The following is a 23,269-nucleotide window of genomic DNA, read 5'->3' as shown; positions in this document are numbered from 1 at the left end:
CAGAAAAAGCAAAGAGAGAAAGGTGAGGATGGGGATTGCCACGGTGAAAAAGTAAACCCTGTTTTTCTTAATTCTGTCAGCTTTTAGGTTTATGAAGAAAATCTCCCTGCAGCCTCTCAAAGGGGCAGGAACACCGAGCTGCAACCACAGGTCTTCAGTGGAAGGAGAGAAACAAGTCTACGGGATGGCGGGGCAGAGCCCCCACTGTGGCAGGGGCTGGGGGCATGTGCGCACAAGATTCCACAGGACAGGAAGGTTCCACCTAGATGATGAACAGGCTCCACTTTTCTATTTTTCCTTCTTAGGCAAGTAAGCTGGGGAGAGTGATGGAAGAATCAGCGAACCACCCCCAGGTACACAAAAGAAATTCGTGAGAGAAGACAAAAGTGAATTCAATTATATCATTTTAATTATCATAAAATCATAGGAGTCCGAGCTGCGAGACTTAATCTTCACTGCAGAGCCATCCTGGAGAGCTAGGGTGGGACTGTCCAGGCTTCACCTAATTTGTACGCACCAACAAGAGGTCTCGGACCATCTCTTTCTTCCTGTCAGGGCTATTGCCACGCAGCAGGACAGAATCAATGGTAGCATGGAGTGAAGAGGCAACTTAGTATCAGTTGCAGGAGAAGTGTAAAACATTTAATTCATCGGCTTTAAAAATTAAGAACAAATAATGCCCTCCATAAAAACAGCATCAGGCACACAGCAAATACACCCACAAAATGCGTTTTAGTATCACTAGTGGATGTGAGAAGTGGAGGAAGGTCAGCGAATACCAGTGGGCTCAAGGGAGGGGACGAGTACAAGGAACCGGCCACATTCAGGACACACGGAGTGAGACGTGTACGGTGGGTGGGTGGAGGTGGGGGAGAAAGACAAGGAGACAGAGAGAGACCCAGAGGCTGGAAGACGACAGACAAGGCCGTGAAGATGGCGTCTGGTGGGCCACTGGCTCCCAACACGTAGCCCTCCAGCGGGGGGAGGGTGGGGGTAGGGGAAGAGGGGACTCTGTGCACCCTGCCCCGCCAGGCTCATGGCCTCGGAGAGCAACGCCTCGCTCAGCCAGCAGAGGAAGTTATCTTCCTGGCTGTGGCTGCGCCGGTCGGTGCTCTCTATTCACGGAGCAGAAGAAACATAAATGAGGGCTGTGTTTGCCCTACACAGACAGAGGCCCCTCCCACCGGCACAAACGGCTGGGCTGACCAGCTGCTCCACCGGGCCAGTCAGTTCCTCCAGACAAATCCTTCTGTTTACTCCTCTGGCGGAGAACTCGGCCCGTCCGCTCCCGCGCATCACCGCAACCGCCGAACCAGCCCACATGCAGCTCTGACAGCGGCTCCATGTGAATCAGGATCTCTCCGTGGATAGAAATGGTCTACAGGAAACACATTTTCCAGTCCAATTCTGAGGCCTATGCAAACAGGGCTGCTCTGTCATCTTTCTCTCTGTAACGCACTTACTGACTGGACCTCTGCCTTCCCATAATGATAGTCTGTGCCAGACTAATCCTTTCGTCAATAACAACAATAAGCTCTGGACAAAATATAAAAAACAACCACTTGAAAGCACCAAAGAGCAAACAAATACAGGCAGAAAGGGAAGCCATGACCCTTAAAAGAAGAATAACAAGGTCTGCCTTAACCAGCTTTTCCCAGGCGTGCTCCCCAATTCACACAGCGCCGGGGACACTGCTCAACGGAAAGGAGATCAGAACCCCAGGCTGCCAGGAGTTTCAGGGGAAGTCTTAGAAAGGAGGAGTCAAACTCTGCGAGCAAGCTTTCCTAGGACCCTGGGCTGAGCCCGGCACTGCACAGGCATGGGCCCAGACCCCGAGGAGCCCCGGGGACACCAGAGCTGAAGTGCTGAACACAATGGGCAGAGGTTTCCACAGTTGCTCACTAGCAGACATGCATGCAGATGGGGACAGCCAGTGCCACGTTAGGGGGCTATCAACACCTGGGGCTTTCCACTGACACCCTGTGGGTGTTACAGTTACAGTTACAACCATGGTCCAGGATTCAGAGTCTCACCCCAGAACTAGGAGCAAAATCAAAGGAGGCCAGTCCTACAGCTAAGAGACCTCAATCAATTAAACCATCTACAAGAACAGAGCTAAATACTCCTCAGAGGAAGATAACAGAATCCAGACTTTCTCAGTGTCTCATCCACAGTGGAAAGTATTCTACCTAAAATCAAGAGAAAAATTGTTAATAAAACCAGATTCATTGCTGGCCACATTTTGGAATTAGACTTTAAAATTATAAAAATAATTATTAACTGGGAAATAAGTATTATGATAAATCTGCTGAAAATACAAAGTTCCGTTAAGTAGGAAATTAAAAATAGGGCCATGATGCAACTTTAAAATATCTATGATATGGTTATATGCATTAAGAGCAGCATGGATAAACCAGTGACTGACAAGCCACAAATTGTACATCAGCCAATATTTATTCCTTCGCACCAGGCAAAATCAGAGGCAATAAAAATGGCTTGACAATCCCACAAAATTGGATATTAGTAATTATGACAATAAACACAACAGCTGGCAGTCGGTTAGTGCTTACTCTTGGTGCTAGAGCTCTCATCAACAGGCTCTGGCCACTTTTGAATCTTCTTTGTCCAACTTGCCCTTTCCGAACTTCGAGTGAACAGTTACACAGCACCAGACCACTGCTTACTGCCTGCCTGCTGACCCTCCAGGCCAGGGTTTCTCAGCTGTGCACTAAGGACTCTTAGGGCCAGATCATTCTTTGCTGTAAGGGCAGCATCCTAGCCTCGACCCACAGGATGCCAGCAGCACCACACCCCAGTTGTGACAACCAAACATGTCTCCTGACACTGCCTAATGTCCCTGCGGGGCAGAGTCACCCCACTGAGGCCACAGCCCTAGGCCAGGCCCCAGTGTCTCTCACATTTTCCAGAACAGTCTCTGCTTCCACTCTTGCCTGTGCTTCCTATTCCTCTCCCAGGAATTCTCTACCCAGCAGGCAAAGCAACCCTTTTAAGAGGAAATGCTGTGATAAGTCATTTCATCTTGACCCTCCAGAGGCTTCCTGCCATGAAGGATGAAATGCAGGGTGCTTGCCTAGCCTCCCAAGGCCCTGCCCTGGGCTTCCAGTCACTGCTCTAACTTCACTTCCTCACTCTCATTCTGCTTGCCCAGCTCCATTCACCCTGACACACTTCCTGCTCCTTCAACACGCCAGGTACAGCCCCACCTCAGGGCCTTTGCGCTTGCTGTTCCCTCAGCCTGCAACACTCTTGCCCCAGATAACTGGAAGGTTTACTCCTTTTGTTTGGACTTCTTCTACCTTCCCTGACCAGCCTAAGGAAAACAACACCTTCATTCTCTACCTGCATACCCTGCTTTTTAAAAATAACATTTCTTGCTACCTTATTATATATTTGTTATTGCTTGTCTTTATCATAGAAGATAAGCTCAATGAGTACAAGGACTTCTCTTATTTTGTTCATCAGTGTGCCCCCAGTACTTAGAAGGGTGCCTTAATATATAGTTTTGATAATCCATAAATGTGTCAACAAGTGAATACGGTATAAGATTAATTTCTAATATTTCACATATATCTTTTTTTTCCTGTTGCTCTTGAAAGTGAGTGGCTTCAAGATTTTTATGCAGAACAAATTAATTAACGTTAAAAAAACTCAACTGTGTAACCTTGTACACTATCATATAACTGTTGGATGCTATTGTTTCTGAGAATGGAAATACATTAATTTTTTTTCTAATTAGAAAACTCCCCACATATTTACCATAAAAAATTAAAAGTACAGAAAATTACAAGTAAAAATTACCCCCAAACCTAAGATAACCATTAACATTTTCACATTTACCTCTGAGAGAAAATTGAATCATGCTGATTTATTTTGTTCTAGGAGTCACAGTCACTGGAACATCCCAAACAATACAGATGTGTGTAATGGAAAATTAAGAGTCTGTCCTGCTGCCCCATTCCACTGCTGACCACTGCTGACTGCTCCTCTGCATCCAGAATGTGCCCAGCACACGTGCACAACCAATATCTACCCTTGGGTTTTGTTCAGTTTTCTTTCTTACCACAAGAGAATTTGCCATACACACCACAGCTGTGGTTTTTTTTTTTTTTAAACATTTGTTTTCCAGCATTTTCCAACATTCAACAAAGTTGAAAGAATTTTAGAGTAAGTTCCTGCATCCCACCACCTAGGTTCCACCATCAGAATTTGATTGCATTTGCTTTATCACATCTCTGCCTCTCCGTCCATTAATCCATCTCATTTTTGGTGCGACAGAGGATATGGTACACTTGCCTTTAAATTCTTCAGCACACATACTGAGATCTCAATATCTGTTTATTGTTTTTGTCTTTTGATGTAAGATTACATACAATGAAGTACACACATCTTAATTGTTTGTTCACCAGGTTCTGACAATTGCACATGCCCGTGTACCCAAGCTCCTACAGGGACCACTACCAACATCCCAGGGAGTTTTCTCTCACCCTTTCTCGGCCAATTCCTACTTCTTCCCATTGCGCCCAGAGGCAAAAACACTGCTCTGATTTTTCTACTTATTTTCGTTCCTCTGTTCTAGAGTTTCACATACATGGACTCATCAAGTATGTACTTTTGTATAAGGCCTCTTCCAGTCAGCATAATGTTTTGGATGTTTATCCATGTTTTTGTTTGTATCATGAATTTATTCTGTTTTGTTGCTGACTGGTATTCCATTATATGAAAAGACTGTAGTTTATACATTCTGTTCTGTAACTTGTCCTTGTGTATCATGGACAATATAAAAGCTGATGCATAGAACATTACCTTTTTCATGAACATAAGTGTGCTGTCCTCAGGATGCATTCGTAGCAATGGAACTGCCTGACGAATGGGTACACATATTGAATGACCACTCATCTGATGCCCTCCAGAGGGAAGTGCCATTTACTGTCTCATCAAGGCTGAATATACCCACTTTTTAACTTCTGGAAAATACTGGGTTTATCAAAATAAAAGAAAAACAAACCCTCTGTTCTACTGATAGGTGAGAAATGACACATCATTGGAATTTCTTTGATTATTATTGAGGTTAAATGCTAGCTAATAAGTTTTCCAGTTCTTTGTATTTTTCTTTTGCTTGTTTCCTGTTTATGCCCTTCTTGTCTTATTGAGTTTAAAAGTGCTTTATACATTAACGGAACCAACAGTGGTTTTGTTATATATTACACAATTTTTCTCAATTTATAATTTTAAGTTTTGTTTTTTGTTTTCTTTGCCATACAAAACTTAAAATTGGTGTTTAATAAAATCTATCACTTCCTTTATAGCTCTTTAAGTCTCCTGACAGTTTTTCCAGTACTTTTGTGAGTTTCCTTTCTTACATTTAAATCCTCGGTATATTTGGAGTTTATTTTTTCAGGTAAGAGGTAAGGATTAAAAAAATTCAAATGGTTAGCCATGTGCCCCATACAGTATTGAGTAATTCATTCTTTTTCCAAATGATAAATTCTTATACAGCAGATTCTGTTTCTGGAACGCTCTACTCTGTTCCATGGCCTCAAATGTCTGCTCTTACTCCACCTGAAACTTCAAAATGCATTTTAACAACAAGTAGGACAAATTTTCTTTCACACATTTTTTCAAAAAATTCTCATGGGACTTCTCAAACATTTATCCTTCTACTTGACCTTTAAAATTACTTTATCAATATGTGACAAATTTATGGTTTAATTTAAGGAGAATTTATATCCTTAATCTTCTGGCTCTCACCATGTAATAATAATGTGGTCAATCCCTCCATTTATTCAAATATCCTTTCGTATCAATCAGTAAAGTTTTATGGAATTTTCTATACATACATCCAATACACTCTTAGCTTGTTTATGTGTTTTTTTTTTTTTGGCTGTGTTGGGTCTTTGTTGCTGCACGCGGGCTTTTTTCTGGTTGTGGTGGATGGGGGCTACTCTTCGTTGTGGTGCGTGGGCTTCTCATTGTGGTGGCTTCCCTTGTTGTGGAGCACAGGCTCTATGTGCATGGGCTTCAGTAGTTGTGGCACACGGGCTCAGTAGTTGTGGCTCGCAGGCTCTAGAGCGCAGGCTCAGTAGTTGTGGCGCACGGGCTTCCTTGCTCCGCGGCATGTGGGATCTTCCCAGATTAGGGCTCGAACCCATGTCTCCTACACTGGCAGGCAGATTCTTAACCACTTTGCCACCAGGGAAGCCCCTTGTTTACGTTTTGTCATTGTTACTGCTGCTACTGTGAATCAGATTTACTTTCCTTCCCAACATTTCCTTACTGGCTATTTTTAATATATAAAAAGGGTAACAATTTAAAGGAAATTATTGTGAAGTATACCATATACTTATGGTATACTACTTATGTATATAAGATACAGATGTGAGTTTAAGGAACAATAAAGTAAATATAAGCACCACACAGATTAAGAAATAGCACATTACAAAATCTAAAAGGCCCCATGTGTCCCTGCCATGGTGTCTGCTCCCGCTCCCTCCCCAGAGGTAGCCTGTACTTTTAGGGTATTGATTTGAGTCACTTAGCATCAGTGCATGATGATAGCTGCTAGTTTAGAAGGTTTCTCTTATGTAAAGGAAGTATTCTTCTATTTTTATTATAAGGTTTTATTAAAATTCATTTTTAATTTTATCAAATAACTATTCTTTTCTCACCTATTAAGATGATGCATTATATTAATAGGCAGCCTAACAGAAAGTCATCACAACAGTCCTGGAACGAATCTCACTTGGCCAAAGTTTATTCTTCTCTTACTATACGGCAGGATTCTAAATGCTAATATTTCATTTTGAACTCATCTGCAGTGTGTGTCTGTGTATGCATATGTGTGTGCCTCTGTGTTTGTGCGTATGTGTCTGTGTATGTGTATACACACTGCATTCGTCAGGCTTGGTACCTCAGTCATGGTAACTTTATGAAGAGAATGAGAAAGCTTACATCAATACTTGTTGAAATATGGCTTATGCTTACATACCATTTTATTACCATTTGTTTTATTCCATATTTCAAGGATAATCATCTATATGTTGAATCTTCATTGTTTTATTTTTCTTGTTTCTCATTAGTTTTTACTGCTTTCTGTTTCCTGTACTCCTGACCAATTTTAAGGTCACAAACTTCAGAATTAAATTTGATTTCTTAAACTTTCTCTTTGCTAGTTCTCTTTTCATCTTGATGTACTGTTTTGTCAATCTCAATATTTATTCATTTTTTTTCAGAGACCATTTTTCTGTAATTTCATTGAGGATACAAAGCATATGCTGTCTCCTTTCTGGAGCCCCTTGTAACCACACCTGAGTTTATGCTGATGAGGTGACTCAGGGTGGGGGCTGGTCACCAGACAGACCAACACTGGATAACAGCAGGGAACTTTCAGCCCCATGCTGACCTCCAGCCTCTGACCTCAGGAGGGAAGGGGGCTGGAGACTGAGCTCTAAAAAGAATCTTCAACAAAGAGATTCGGAGAGCTCCCGAATTGAGCTCCAGGTTGGCACTTTGTGGAGGGGGTGTGCCCTCCACTCTCTCCCACATGCAGGTGACCCTCCCCTCCAGTGAGAAAGAGGGGCTTCCCCAGTAGTCTTGCTCTCAGCACTCCCTGTGCAGGTCTAGTCTGCACCTGGGTCAGAGCTGGGAGACACAGGGCAGGAAAAGACACGCAGAACTGATCCCCACTATGAGTGTTATTCACGGTTTGATTTCAGTCCCCAAGGTGCCGCTCACTTTCTGGAGTCCTCGGGGTAGCTGCGTTCTGAGCAGAGGCTGTACTGAGTGTGGCTGAGTCCTTCTTATGGGCCGACACTGGGGTCTCCACGGATGGAGATGCCACGGAAGCTTCACAGATCAGACTATTTTAACCAAGTCCTTCTGAACATGAAGCGCACTGCCAGAGATGTCAGGCTTTTAAAGGAATTTTGGGAAACAGCTCAAAGTGGCAATACACTGTTAAAATAAGACAAGCAAATTCTGTGACATTTCATTTAATGTAGCAGGTTAAAAAACAAAGAAACCCACATGAAACAGTGTGCCAATCATCTGGTATTTGTAACTAAATTAAAAAGCATGCCATGTGTATTATTAGGGAAAAAAAAGTAGAAGAAGAGACTTTTGTAATTTACAATCTTTAAATAGCTACCACTTTTAAATGCACAGAAGGGCTCACTCTCCTCAGGAGCTTCTAGACCAGTAACCAGGACAAGACACAAATGAGGTTCAGGAGCCAGCAGTCTCAGTTGCCCTCTAATGCTTCAGAGGCAAGCATCTGAATGATGGTCGGAATGAGCCTATCCTGTCTGTCTTGTTCCCAGGGCCAGAGCCTGGAAGACGTCCCAGGGGTCCCTTAAGTACCTGCCCAGTGAAAGCAGAAAGAACTTTCAAGGGAACAGTGCTAACTCTGCAAGGGTGCTGTCATTTTGGTTCAGAAGAGGTTAAAAGGTCAAAACAACTGTCATAAGGAAAATGTCTTTTAGAAAATGCATATTTAAGTATTGGAGGGTAAATATCATAATTTCTGTAATTTACTAAATATAGCCATAAGAAGAAAATGATAGAGCAAGTAACAAATGTAAGATTTGGGTCATGAGTACAAGGGGGTTTGTTTTATTATTCTCTTGACTGTTTTGTTAGAATGGCTGAAAACTGTCCTGCAATGAAAAGTAAACAGAGAGAAAGAGAGGTCAAAGCAGATGTTCCTACGTTGATGAGTCAACGTCAGGAAAACACTCCAGGGAAAGATCTAATTTCTCAAAACCTGAGCAGTTTGTTTCTGTTTTTGAAGAATGTCAAGATGTAAAGAGGGGCTCCCAGCCCCTCCCAGCCCAGCTCATCTCCATGGTCATTAAGAGTCGGTCCTGACAGCAAAGCCCCTGTACTGATCTGCAAAAGCAGAAAACCAACACTCTCTCCTAAAAGTGCAGCTCTCTTCCACAGAGGTGACACTCACGACCCCCAACCACAGGAGAGACGCAGAACACACAACAAGCTTCCATGGAGTTCTTCCAAACTTTCCGGACCCTGTTTCCATGGAATTCACCTGATAAAGAAGTTAGAATCCAGCTTGTCCAGGACAGCCTCCTCAGTCTGATTCAAATCTTAAGGTGTAATTTTACCTGATAAACTGAAAACAAGGACTGTGTTTACACTGCCTACTGACAAAGCTGAGGAGTGAACACATACAAACCTGCCTGGAGGGAGTCAGCAGTCAGGAAGGGGCGGCCAGAGAAAACAAGAATTTCACACGGAACACACAGAACCCCAATCCTCTCACCCAGGGAACCTCCCTGTGAGCCCTGCTGCACAGTTCTGATTTAGTAGGCGTCTTCATGCGCTGGCAGTGCTGAGGAATGGTTGAGAGGTGGTGGCGGAGGCTGCTGTCCCCTGGGAACCGAAGTTCTCTAGTATAAAGGGAAAACAGGGCCAAATGGCTGAAGGGAGTGTTTCCCAGTAAACACACCTGTTTACTCACTCTCACACACAACAGCTGGGCCCTCATCTGTCCTTGTCTAGGATATAGGATGGCCTCATGGCAGACCCAGAAAGTTAAATTTATGTAAAAATTAAGTGATTCTTTTAAACTAAAGAGCCGAACACCACTTAAATTACAATCTTCCACCGTATTTATTCTTACTATATTTTTCTTGCTGCCTGATGTGCCCTTTCTGTATTAAGAAGCTATGTCCTTGACCCCCAATCTTTCCTCTACATCCAAAAGTTCACTCTGGGGGTCAATTCATGCCTGTGTGCACAAGGATGGAGGAAATACAGGTGAACCGAGGCCACCCCTGCCCCAGTGAATGAGGAGGGAAGGTGCTGCAGCACCAAATTCCATACCACTTACCATTCAAGTGACAACTTCAAAAGAGCTGACCCTATTTAAAAACATAAGCCCATGATACGCTGAGAGCAGCAGTGCTCGTGAGCTACACAGCGACCTGCGTGGATCATTTTAGAATCAGTCAGTCCCTATTACAGGGGACTGAAGCTGATGTCACTGCAGAACTCAGAAGTCCTGGCGCGTCTGGTGGCCCCAAGCCAAGCCCTGATTCTTCTCCAGATACAAGTGAGAGAAGAAATCGGCTGGAAGGAATTTTAAGCAGGATGGGAGACCAAGATGAGCTGTGCAGTGTCACGCTCCTTCCATGATCAAAAGATACAAATAAACCCCTCCAGCGAGTTACAGACACTTTACTGGAATAACGCAGATGTTCATTTCTCTTCTTTCCTATGTAACCAGTAGACTTCTCCCTGCAAGGAGACTCCTGAAAGCCGGAGGTTGGCTTAGAAATTCAGTCAGCAGTTAATTCAGTGTTGTGCACGCCTGGTCAGTTCAGACTCGGTCACCAGGCTCCCATCGCGTGTGAGGCCACACTCCAACCCCGGAGAGAAGGGGAGCTTCTCAGCTGCAGCTCACCTCCCGCCTGCCAATAGCACGGCAAAACCCATGCTTTAAAACAGCCACAAGGGGCTTCCCTGGTGGTGCAGTGGTTGAGAGTCCGCCTGCCGACGCAAGGGACACGGGTTCGTGCCCCGGTCCGGGAAGATCCCACATGCCGCGGAGCGGCTGGGCCTGTGAGCCACGGCCGCTGAGCCTGTGCTCCTTAACGGGAGAGGCCACAACAGTGAGAGGCCCGCGTAACACACACACACACACACACAAAAAGCAGCCACAAGGAGCAGTCTCTGTAATAAGCCCCAGGTGTTTTAAACGTGGGAAGTTCTTCCCGTTAAAAAAATTCGCATTCTCTGACTCAGTTTCCAGGTTGAACTCCTAAATGACTCCTGGGAAGAAGAACACAACATGGAAAAGAGGCAATGGGTTTGGCGTTTTAGGGCAGAAGCTGTGAGCCGAGCTATGACTCCACCATCTGCTGGTCCTCCCGGCAGCATCTCCAGGGATTCCAGGAAGATTAAGATAGGGACAATGTCATTTATGAAGTACCTTCTGTGTTCAGACAGCTTCTTCGTTTGCTATTATTATTTCTAATTCAGGGGAGAGAGCTGAGGTTCAGAAGGTTCTGACACTACCCAGCCAGTTACGTGGCCAAGCATGAGAGCGCACCTCTGCAGCCACGTGCCACAACATTCACACGGGGGCTAAGGCCACCGGACCCAAACTCAAAACTGATGTACCACTGTGCTCCTCTAGACAATTCAATGCATCGTCTCAAACTCAAGCAGTGAAAGCAGGAAGAAAAGAGGGAACAAGTAGTAAGATGAAAGCCTATAAAGAGAGACTCCTCCAGCTGTGCGGGGGAGGCCACAGGTGGAGTGGGAGCCACCAGGCAGGGTGAGTGGTCCAGCCATTGGCTCAGGAGAGAACTGACAGAAGTAGCTGCACATCCCTGTCTAACAGGTAAAATAGAGGCAACAGAGAAGTAGCTTAAACAGCAAACAAATGAGAAATGTGCACATCTCAGGTCCAGGTTTGGTCCAACCTGTGCTCATTAACAAAGGCCAACAGCCTTGCAGGAATACTATAGTCAAGTCTCTCCTTCCTGCCTGGACCACGGCTGGCATGCCAGCCGCCCAAGTCTAGTCTCGGGCTGCAGTCTATGCAGTTGTCTTCCTCGGGATTTAAATCTTCCTGCTTTTTAGGTCTCATATTTAAGGTTGGACTGACTTTGTACCCCCCACCCCCATCCTCTCCTGTTCCTTCTAACACCTAAGCTCTCCCTACATGCTTTTCTGCACTCATGTCTCCACTTATACTGAAGGAAAAGAAAACACCCAAATATGTTTCTGAACATTAATAGCACCGATATGATTCTAATTCTTGTAAGACATTTGTCAATTAAGTACCCCGATAAGTACCAGATATTCCAGCTGCTTTATGAACCGTGAGTCTGTGCCCATTAACTTAGAGGCAGGTGGACATGATGATAACGTTGCTGGTCTGAGGACCGTGCGGGGAACAAGCAGAGGCACCAGGCCAAAGCAAGTTTCCTCTGCAGACCAGAGCTTGGCAACGCCAGGTCAGGTGCAGGGAAGGAAGCCCAGACATTTCATTGGCTTCTCCGTGCTCTCATGGTATTGAATCTACCAGAAAAACAGTTCCCAGGGGGCGGGGGTGAGGAGGAGCTCTGCTGAGAAACTGAGCCAATTCCTGGTATTCTGGCAGCAAATGAGCGAATTCAGGTTGATTTTCCAATTATCTTTTAAATGTAAATTGTGTTCCTTACAACGTCTGATACACAATCTGTCCTTGGACTCCCAAGCCAGGCAGGAAGCTTGGAAATCACACCACGAGGGTGTTCACTGAGTCATGCTTGCTGACTTTACCTGCTTGTACTCCTGGACTCTGGTTTAGGTGTCAGGTCAGTGACCTTGGGACATTACCCTCCACTGAGATTCTTCCAAACCTGCCCTCACGGCTTCAAGAAGCAGATGAACCCCACTGCTAGGAAAGGGGCAGCCTCAGCCTGCCTCAATTGCTTCCTCTCTAAAAGATACCTACCTTCCAGTCTACAAATGTTTGCCTATTAAAAACAAGAACACTAAAAAAGCAACTAACTTAAAGCCAACAACCTCTTTCCTTAAGTCGTCCATTTTCCCCTCAAAAGAGCAACTGATCCTCTGCCCCTTTACCCCTCACTTCCTTAACATAGTTTATGCCTGTGTTGCCTCCCCTTTCTCAGGGTAGCCCTGTGCCTTCTGGCTGCCACTCCAGTGGCTCTAGAACTGCCTGAGGTGACTGAGGACTTCCTAACTGTCAACTTCAAGGCCTCTCCCAATCCTCAACCCTGAAGGGTCCTCAGAGGGATGTGGGGGTCTGGCTGCCCTCTCCACTCTGCCCCTCCGATCACTCCCTCCGGCCAACTTCCTTCCTACATTAGGACTCGCAGAATCTGGTGCTGTGTTCTTGGCCCTCCTCTCGGCTTACATTCTCTATGAGTAACCTCAACTGCATCCAAACCATGGTGATGGACCCCAGTGAAACAACTCCCCTGGGACGAGCTTTCCTCTCATCTCACGCACCTGTTCAAGCCTCACGTGCTGTGCTCAAAACAAAGTGACAACAACCACAGACCCTCCACCAGACAGCAAAGAACCCGCCCGCCCCACCCGACAGAGTCCAGCTCCCGCCTCTTCCTTCCCTCCAGGCCCTCAGATCTCCTCCACCTGGAAAGCAACCTCTCCATTCCAGTCCCATTTGTTTACCTCCGTCTTTCTTTTTGGTTTTGGTTTTTTTTTTTTTTTTTTTTTTTAGTAGGAGGGGGTTATCAGAAGGCCCTGAAACACCTTTATGAGTCACATCCACAAATCCTGCTGCCCTCCACTGGGGCGGTGGGTGGGGCTGGGGAGAGGCCAGCTGGGAGCACCCAGGTGTCCTGAGCTCGCCCACGCCCACCAGAGGGCCACTGCTATGGCCGCCTCCAGGTCTCGCCCACCTGGGGAAGCTGCCCTGTCGGGTGTGGGTCTGCGTCTCCGTGTGCCCATTTCCAGCAGCACTCGAGTTACTCTATTACTAATCCACGTACACGTCTCCCGAATCAGCCATCACACTCCTGGAGGGGAGAGATCAACCCATCTCACTGGCTCTGGAGACGGGACCCCAGACCCAGCACCATACCCCTGGAACAAGGTCCTACGGAACAGCCCACCTTCAAGCTGCACATCCACGGCTCCACCCTCTTCCCACTTCATGGTCACCTGCCCCCCCTCAGTCCTCAGGGCCCCTGCCACACTGGACGCTCTGCCATCGCCCAGACGTGGCCTGGCGGTGACTGTGCTCAGGTGCCTCTTCCTCCTCACTTGAGCCAGACTTTACTCGTCACAGGAGGTCAGGACCAATGACCCCCCCAGAAATGCTGGCTGCCTCCACGGCGAGCAGAGGAATGTCCTCATCCTCTTCTCCAACCCCAAGAGCAGCATGGATAAAAAGTGTCTCTTTAGCAGACTTTGTCTCACAGATCTTTATAATTTTAGTACTTATAATAAGGCTGACTGAACAGAACAGAACACATGTTCAAAAGAAGTTATTTCACAAGTCCATTCAGTCTCAGGATAAGCAAACAAGCTGTTCTGATGACCATGGTGACAATAGTTAACACTAGAACGAGGTTTAACGCCCAGTCTCAGTGCCTTAACATGGCCTCTGCATCCAGCTTCAACGCTCAGAATAAAGTGTGTAAAATAAAGAAGTAAAAAAAACAAAGAGGAGGCTGACATCTCGTGGCTTAATTTACACTATTTTAGACACTGATGGGGTCACTATGCTACCATCTGCATGGGTTTTACGTGGTCACACTGTTCTGGTATTCAAAACGTGATGTTGTTTAAGAGGGACCATCAATTCCATCATTCCAGCAAAGTAAAAAGAGAATGAAATTGGTTCATGCAATACACCGCCTAGTTCAGCACCAATCAAAGGACTGCTTTTTTATGTCCATAAGGGTCATGAAAGTGTGCTGTCAAGTATGCAGCTGTATACATTAACAGTCTCTGAAGCAATGTGATTTACTGTTACTGATTTTGCATCCTTAGGCACACAAATCAGATTAGAAGTCAAAGTACCGTTAAAACGCCCAGAAGTTTAAGGAGAAGATACAAATAAGCAAATAAATAGTTATCAGGTAATCATTTTATAAAAAGTGATATAATTAGTTGCTCTGCACGTATGATTTCAAACAGGGATTAAAACTAATTTGGAACATAGTGATGATGGTATCAAAGCAGCAGAGGACAAATGACTTTGCTTCCACTGGCCGACGATCATGAGGAGGACCGGGAGGAAGGGAGGGAGGCCGGCTGGCGGGGGCAGAACACTATTTTATAAGCATCATTTCACCCAAAGTTGACTTCCTGTAACTATATTAATAACTCGGTGGCTGTAAGAGTCCCACTGTGAGCTGAACTGCATATAATCTTTATTCTCTTCTGAACACTCCTGTTATGTTAAAAGAATATTCTGTTCACGCTTGCTCCCCTCGAGTCTTCCACACACATTACATACTGATTCGTTCAAACTCTCACCAAAGACTCTTGGACTCACTGAACTGCCTAGTGAGATCCGTCTGAGATAATACATTCCACGTACTCTTGTTAGGTAAACACTGGAGGAGAAAGGAGACTGTGAGCCAACAGCAAATTACTAGAAGATAAATAAACCCAAACGTGAACAATAATAAAAAGGTAAGCTGCCCTTTAAAAAAAAATTCACTTAATACTTTTTCTCAGGGAAATAAGATGATTCTCAAAAGGCCCTACGTGCCTAAAATTTGGTCAAATTGGTCAATATTTAGACAGTAACTCTGTAAACATTATATTTCTTAGCTTTTTACCATTATTGATTACACTGAGCCTTGGGACAACACTGACACCTGATATTTAAAAGAAATAAAAGGAGACATGATTTTAAAATCCTGGTATCTTGCAAAGGGTGGTCTGTCTAGTCCGTTTCATATATGTGACTTTCTAAGATGTTAGGTGTCCAGAAGGCTGCTCACAGTCCTGAGTTAGTGGAACACATCATCATCGTGTATGAGCCTTCTCTTTTGTTTTGCCGTTTTCTTCCCTACATCCCCAGCCTGTCTCAATACCCCACAGGCACTCACATCTATTTAATGTATGCCCTTCCATATTTCAAGTATATGTGCAAACTTGTTTATACTATATTTTTTGCATTTAATTTACAAAACAGTATCATTTTTTCACCCAATATTATGCATTTTAAAACATTTAAATCAACTTTAATGAGGTACAATTTGCATACAATAAAATGCACCCATTTCAGATTATAATTTGAAGTATTTGACAAATGTGTTATGTCTGTGCAACCAACCACCACAATTCCCACACAGGACATTTCCACCCCCAAGAAGCGCTGTCCATCTCATCCCTGTATCTGGCTCCAGCAAGCCCAGATCTGCTTTCTCTTGTTGTAGTTCACTCTGAGAACTTCACAAAATGATAAACTATGTACTCTTTTGTGCTTATCTTCTTTTCAAGCAGTGACTCATTCATGTTATATTGATAGCTTGTTCCTTTTTATTGGTAAGCAGTAACAGACTAAGTGTATGTCCCAAAATTTGGTCCATTCACCCATGGATGAACATCTCTCTGGACTGTTTCCAGGTTTTGGACACCATGAACACAACTATGACCATTCATTGCACATTTTAGTGTGGACACATGTTTTCATTCCTCCTTGGTAAATACATAGAATAGGTGAGTTGTATGCTATGAGTACATTTAAAGTTATTAAAAATGGCTAAACTGTTTTCTAAAGTGGCTGTACTATTTTCATCCCCACAGCAATGTATGAGCGTTCCAGTTACTCCACATTCTGGCCAACACACGAGCACCTTTTGTGGGTCTGTCGGTTCTTCCTCTCTCTTTTTGTCAAGTGTCTATTCCAATCATTTGGCCATTTATTTAAAATTTGGGTTGTCTTCTTATGATCGAGTTTTTACAGTTCTTTATATATTCTAGATACGGTTCTTTATATATTCTCAGATACATGTATTGTAAATCTTTTCAACTAGTTTGTGGCTTGTCTTTTTATTTTCTTAACAGTGTCTATCAAAGAACAGATGTCTTTATTTTGATGAACCTCAATATATCAATTTTTAATGATTTATGCTATTTGTGTTACATGTAAGAAATCATGAACATTTTCTCCTATGTTTTCATCTATAAGTTTTATAGTTTTTTTATATATAGAAGATCAGAAATTAATTTTTCTGCTTTGTGTAAAATAACGGCTGGGGTTTTGATTTTATTTTTGTTTTTCCCGAATGGATAGCCAGTTGTTCCAGCACCATTTGTTGAAAAGACAGTCCCTTCTCCACTGAATTATCTGGTACCTCTGTCCAAAATCAATTGATCATATATGTGGGGGTCTAATTCTGCTCCATACTCCATACTCTGTTCCATTAATCTACATGGCTATCCTTATACCAATACCACAGTCTTGATTACTGTAGCTTTACATTAAATCTTTTTTTTTCCAAAATTTTAATAGCCACTTCAAGTTCCCGTTTCATGAGTTGTTTGTTCACACACATTTCTTTCTTTTTTTTTTTTAACATCTTTATTGGAGTGTAATTGCTTTACATTGTTGTGTTAGTTGCTGCTGTATAACAAAGTGAATCAGCTATATGTATACATTAAATCTTGAAATGAACCACACGCCTGTTTCCCAAAATTGTTTTGGCTAGACTCTTCGCATTTCTATATAAACTTTAAAATCAACATCAATTTCCAAAAAAAAAAAAAGGTGTAATTTTGACTGGGATATTGCACTGCATCTATAGATCAACCTGGGTAGAATAAAAGTTTTAAAATATTGAGTCTTCTACTCCATAAGCACAGTATAATTCTCCATTTATTTAGGTCTTTCTCTCTGCAATGTTTCATAGTTTTTGTGCACAGATCTTCAATATATTTTGTTACATTCACTCCCAAGTATTCCAGAATTTTGATGCCATAGCTAATAGTATATATTTTTAAAATTTTTCAATTTCCAACTATTAGTTTTTACTTTATAGAAATGTAGCTGATTTGGGGGTATTGATCTTATATCTTGGAGCCTTGCTAAAATGCATTAGTTCCAGTGACTTTTTCGTAGACTTCTCATGATTTTCTACGTAGATAATCATGTTGTCTGTGAAGAGATTTTTACTTATTTGCCAGTCTGCATGCCATTTTATTCTTTTCTAGCTTATTGCACTGACTATGACTTCCAGTACAACGTCGAAAGGAACGGTGAGAGTAAACATCTTTGCCTTGTTTCCAGTCTTCTGGGGAAAGTGTCTTTCATCATTTCAACTACAATGTTAGCTGTAAGTTTTTCTTAGACGCCTTTTATGAGCTTGAGAATGTTCTCTTCTATTTGCAGTTTGCTGAATCAGTTTGTCATAAAACCGTGCTGAATTTTGTCATATTCTTTTTATGCATCTATTAAAATAATCATATAGGTTTTCCCCTTTATTCTGCTAATGTAATGAATTACACTGATTGATTTTCATGTTAAGCCTTGCATTTCTGAGATAAGCCTTACTTGATCATAATACTTTATCTTCTCTCTATATGGTTGGGCTTCATTTGCTAATATTTTGTTAAGAATTTTTATACCTGTTGGAACTTCCCTGGTGGTCCAGTGGTTAAGACTCTGTGCTTCCACTGCAGGTGGAGAAGGTTTGACCCCTGGTCGGGGAGCTAACATCCTGCATGTTGTGCGGCAAGGCCAAAAATTTTTTAAAAATTGTCTTAAACAAATAAAATAAAGAAAAACAAAGAATTTTTATACCGGTGTTCATGAGAGATCTTGACCTGTAGCTTTTTTCCCCCCCTTGCAGAATCTTTGTCTGACTTTGATTTTTAAGATAAAGTCAGCCTATTAAAATGGGATGGGAAATGTTCCCCTTCCTGTATTTTCTGAAAGAGTTTGTATAAGTGTTGGTATTATTTCTTTCTTAAATGTTGCTAGAATTCATTAGCAAAGATATCTGGGCTTGCAGTTCTCTTTCTGAGGCTTTTAACTAGGGAATTCAGTTTCTTTATGAGATATAAACTATCCATATTTTCTTTTTCTTTTTGTGTCAGGTTTAGTATTCTGTGTTTTTCACAAAATTCATCCAGTTCACCTAAGACATAGAATTTATTGGCACCAAGTCCTTCATACTTAAAAGGATTCCATTACTATCCTTTTAATGTCTGTTGGATCTGTGGTGATGCTCCCTCATTTCTGAAATAGGGGATTTATATCTTCTTTCTGTTTTTCTTGACCATTCTAGTTAGAGTTTAAAAATTTTATTGAACTTTTCAAAAACTTTCATCTATTTTCATGGGTTTTGTATATTTCTCTGATACATTTTCTATTTCGTTTATTTTTGCTGTTTTCTTATTCCTTTCTTCTACATACTTAGGGTTTGATGTGCTTCTCTTTTTCTGGTCTTATGGAGAAAGCTTAGACCATAAATTTTAGACTTTCCTAATTAAAATCTATAAACACCATTACAATTTTGAGATTATTTTTGGTACATGTAAACCGAGTTCAGTAATTTTACCTCTTACAAACATGATATTTTACCCATGATCCCTAGTGATAAACCCTGAGTCAGTTATTTCACAAACAGTGCAATGAGAAAGGTTATAGCACACACCTTGACGTGGGCTTTTCTAAGCATTTCTATGTACCCTAAGAAAGAAAAAGTGCTTCCAACTAAACAGGCACATTATTTTTCAAAAGATGGTACTGGGTCTCAGATATGTTCAGATGTGAAAATGTACATCCTAGAATCAATGAAATATGAAAGATGATCCATAATGCACAGAGATAATTACAAATATTGTATCTTGTCTTACTGATGACCAGGACTTCTAATACTAAAGTAGTGCCAGAGAGAACCCTTGCTTTACTCCCAATGTCAAAGGGAGGGCATCTCAAGTTTCTCCACTAAGCATATTGCTGAAAAGCCCTGTACAGCCTTTACCAAGTTAAGTAAATGCCCATGACTCCACTTAAATATGCTGGATTAAACATGCACATGGATCTCAACTCCCTCCAAAGAGGAAGAAAAAGAGTAAGACACGGACAAAGAGTACCAGGGAGAAAATACAGCAAATGGGAGAAGCCAATCATCACACAGACAGTCTCAAGTGTCAGCGCTGGGGTCAGGACAGGGTTTGAATCCTGGCTCTACCAGTCACGACCATGCAGCCTCAATCCCCTCCTCCTGAAAGCAGGGCTGAAGGCAGGCCATGCCACACAGGCTTCCTGCAGGGGCTGAATGGGTTAATTCATGTAATGGCACAGCATAATGCTCAACAAGATCGAGCTACTTTTATTACCATAATTTAAAATTTCAACCAATTAAGAGTTGGGCAAGTTGTGGTGACTAAGCAGAGAGAGAATGGAAGCCTTAAACCTCAAAGGGGTAAAGCCAAAAAGAAGTAAGCACCCTCATAATGCAGAATCTCAGAAAGAATGAATACTGAGGTACTGGACTCACTTGAAGGAGGAGCTAAGGATGAGAGTGCTGGTCCAGAATTTATATAAAGAGTGATAGAGCCCTAGGGCTGCTCCTCATTGCTGGGAGAATTCTGGAGAAACTACCCAGAGGTACTCTGGATGTGGAGACACTATGAACAGCTCAGGACTGCCTTCATCTTCAGGACTACCTTTCTTCATATTCCTTTTTGTTTACTGCATTTCCCCCCGGGCTCCTTAAGGTGAACATTTGAGTTTCCTTTTATTGTTTAATCTTCGTTTTCTGCTTTAGCTACATCCCACAGACATGAAAAGTTGTGCTCTCACTGTTACTCAGCTTTGAGTATTTCATAATTTTTTAAAAGTATTTCCTCTTTAAGGACTTTATTTTTTAAGAGTAAGATTTTTAGTTTTCAGGCATTTTAAAAGCTAACCTTTCATTATTGAGCTCCAACTCTATTGTATGGTGGTCTGAGAATAGAGTTTATATGGTATCAATTCTTTGGGATTATTAAAGCTTCCTTTGGAACCTGGTACACAGGTTTTTTGTTTGTTTGTTTGTTTGTTAGCTGTGAATGGTTCACCTATGCTCAAAAGTAATGTGTATTCTGTGCTTGTTGGGTACATGGTCCTATATGCCTATATTAGACCTAGCTAATTAGTCCTGCTATTAAAATCTAAACTATTTTTCTTACTTTTTATGTACTTGGTCTCAGTACCTATGTTCCTGGTGTATCCGTTTCTACCCAGAGTCCTTTTGGTTCCCATCTTACATATTTCAAGGCCATATTGTTTGATGCATAGAGAGCCATGATCAGTGTATCTTCTTGATCGTCTGCTCTTTTTACCACAATAAAAGTTTTCTTTGTCCTTTCAATATTTTTTAATCTCAGATTTTTCTTTGATGCATATTAAAATTGTCACTCCAGCTTTCTTTTGGTTTCCATATTTCTCCTCTTTCATCCTTTGATTTTCAACCTTTCAAATATTTTGTTTTAAACATGTATCCTGTGATACATGCTATATCATGATGATTTTTATCCAACATGAGAATCACTGTCCTTTGAACGGTGAATTCAACTCACTAACAATTAAATAATCACTTACATTTCAAAATTTATTTCAGCCATCTTATTTCACATTTTCTATTTACCATGCTTTTCTTGTTTCTTTTTCTACCTTCTTTTGGAGAGAAGAAATCCTCTCTCCTCCTGTGTCTTTTGGTGGTTACCTCTAACATAGTGAGGCCTAAACCTAGACTTATTTTTCATGATCAATATCTCAGATATTCAAACTTTAATTCTATCTTTCTGGTCTCTCATTCTTTCCATCTCTACTTCTTTGGTGGGAATTAATCAACCCAGCCTTCCAGCTCTCTAATTTGCCATTTGGTTATACCCATAACGTTGCCTTTCAATCCACCTCCTAAATTCTTTACTTCGTCAATTGTATTTTTCATGATCCATACCTCCAACTAATCTTTCTTATTTCTTCTTCCTATTTCCAATATTCTCTCTTATCACTTTGGGTATGTTTATCCTCACTCTGAATTATTTTTCTGTAGTGTAGTGCTTCTGATTTTTACAGGTGTAGCTTTTTCTACAAAGGAGAGGTGGTACACCTTCTTTCTTTCCTTCTTTCCCTCCTTCCCTCCTTCCTTCCTTCCTTCCTTCCTTCATTCATTCCAAGCCCCAGATACAGCAAGGCAAGCTGCACTGTCCAGGGCAATGATGGAAAGAGTGATGTCCACACCAGAGGGCCCACCCTCGGCCTTCCCTCAGCTGCACCTTCTGGTCCTCACCTGTTCCACTCCCCACCCCAACAGTCTCAACCATCCCCAAGGGCTCCACACCGTTTCTGACTTGTTGAGTGGACTCACTGTAGGACCCATCAATCTTACTCCCCTGTGGCAGCCCGAGGACTGGGCTCAGGGGAGGGAGTCAGCAGCCTGTGCCATTCTGTCTGGTTCAGTTCATTTCTTAGCAGCATAAATCAGGTTTCCGCATGTCAACTTTTTTTTAAAGGAGCTCTATTATAATACATTATGATATTTATCTCAATTGCGTGTATGTCAGAGACAGGAACACTGAGAGTACATTGTCTAGTTTGGGGAGAAAAAATAGTTTCCTCAGAGTGGGCACATGACAAATTACATAACCTGAAAGACTGGAAATTACCCTGAAACTGTCCTGGGGTTTACGGAGCAGGACCAGATAACAGTTATGACCACATTGTGAGGGCCTCCAGATAAGAAAACCGTTTAAATAAATCTCAAATTAAGTTTACTACCACCAAGGTTTATGACGCAAAGTGTGACATTACTACAAAGTAAACTGGTAAGACAATTTCATTCACTAATGTGTCTAGATCACCTGCCTTCAAACATAAGATACTTCATTTTAATTCAGTTTTTACAAGAAACTGAAAAAGATCACAAACAGAAAGCACTGATTAAATGCATAGGCAGAAAGTTTGCTCTCTAGCAGAGAAGTTGTATTTTAGAAAACTGTACAGAGAATAAATGGTTAACCCCAGTAACAAACACCAGCAGGAATTTATGTTTCCAAAAGTAATTCTGACTGATTCTTGGTTGAGTCTTCAAGACAAAACACAAAGCAAATGCCAGAAGTGTCACAAAATGCAAAGCAAGCATCTGCAGTGAGACAAGCAGGACACAGCGCGGGGCCCAGCCGGATGGACGATGCAGGGTCTCACAGTGCAGCTGCAGGGCGGGGTGTCTCTGCAGCTGCCTCTCTATCTGGGCAAAGATGAAGACAAGGCTTTCCGTGCTGGCAAATTTTCGGTAATACTATGCCATTAACATTTAAACTCCTTGAGATTACTCAATTTAATTGAAATGAAGGAAACATGTTTCTTGACCTCTATTCAATCCAAAATGATGCTGCCATTTTCATTAACAGACAATATAACTGCATGACACACAATGCAATGGGCATCAATCTATTTTGCAGCAAGTCCCACAGCAAATTAAGTACCACTGAGTTATAATTTCAGTAGCACACAAATATATCCATAATAAATTTAAGATGGTATTCTGCCACTCAATCTAGTAAGTAGAAAACAGCCTAAGGAAAAAAACATATTTTGGATTCTTATCCTATATTGATGTATATGGTGAGTAAGGAAATCACTTACAGGGAGAGTAATGTAATTGCTCACTTCAGAATTACTAAAATTATCAGTTTCTGAAAATAAGATTGAAGCAAAAATGAAACAAAAATCAGAGAATGATGTCTTCCAACAACTACTTCATCATCAAATAAGATTTATAAGCATACTTGCCAGCAA

General features: G+C 42.2%; 1 protein-coding gene across 9 annotated transcripts in view; it reads right to left on the bottom strand.

Moving 5' to 3' along the window:
* Positions 1-23,269, bottom strand: part of RPTOR (regulatory associated protein of MTOR complex 1) — a 352,077-nt gene that overhangs the window by 129,744 nt on the left and 199,064 nt on the right. The gene's annotated exons all lie outside the window — the stretch shown is intronic.

The sequence above is a fragment of the Aethalodelphis obliquidens genome, unplaced genomic scaffold, assembly GCF_003676395.1.
Source record: "Aethalodelphis obliquidens isolate GAN/ISIS:26980383/991018 unplaced genomic scaffold, ASM367639v1 scaffold44, whole genome shotgun sequence".
In the NCBI taxonomy this organism is placed as follows: Eukaryota; Metazoa; Chordata; class Mammalia; order Artiodactyla; family Delphinidae; genus Aethalodelphis; species Aethalodelphis obliquidens.
This window is presented reverse-complemented; position numbering and strand designations above follow the sequence as displayed.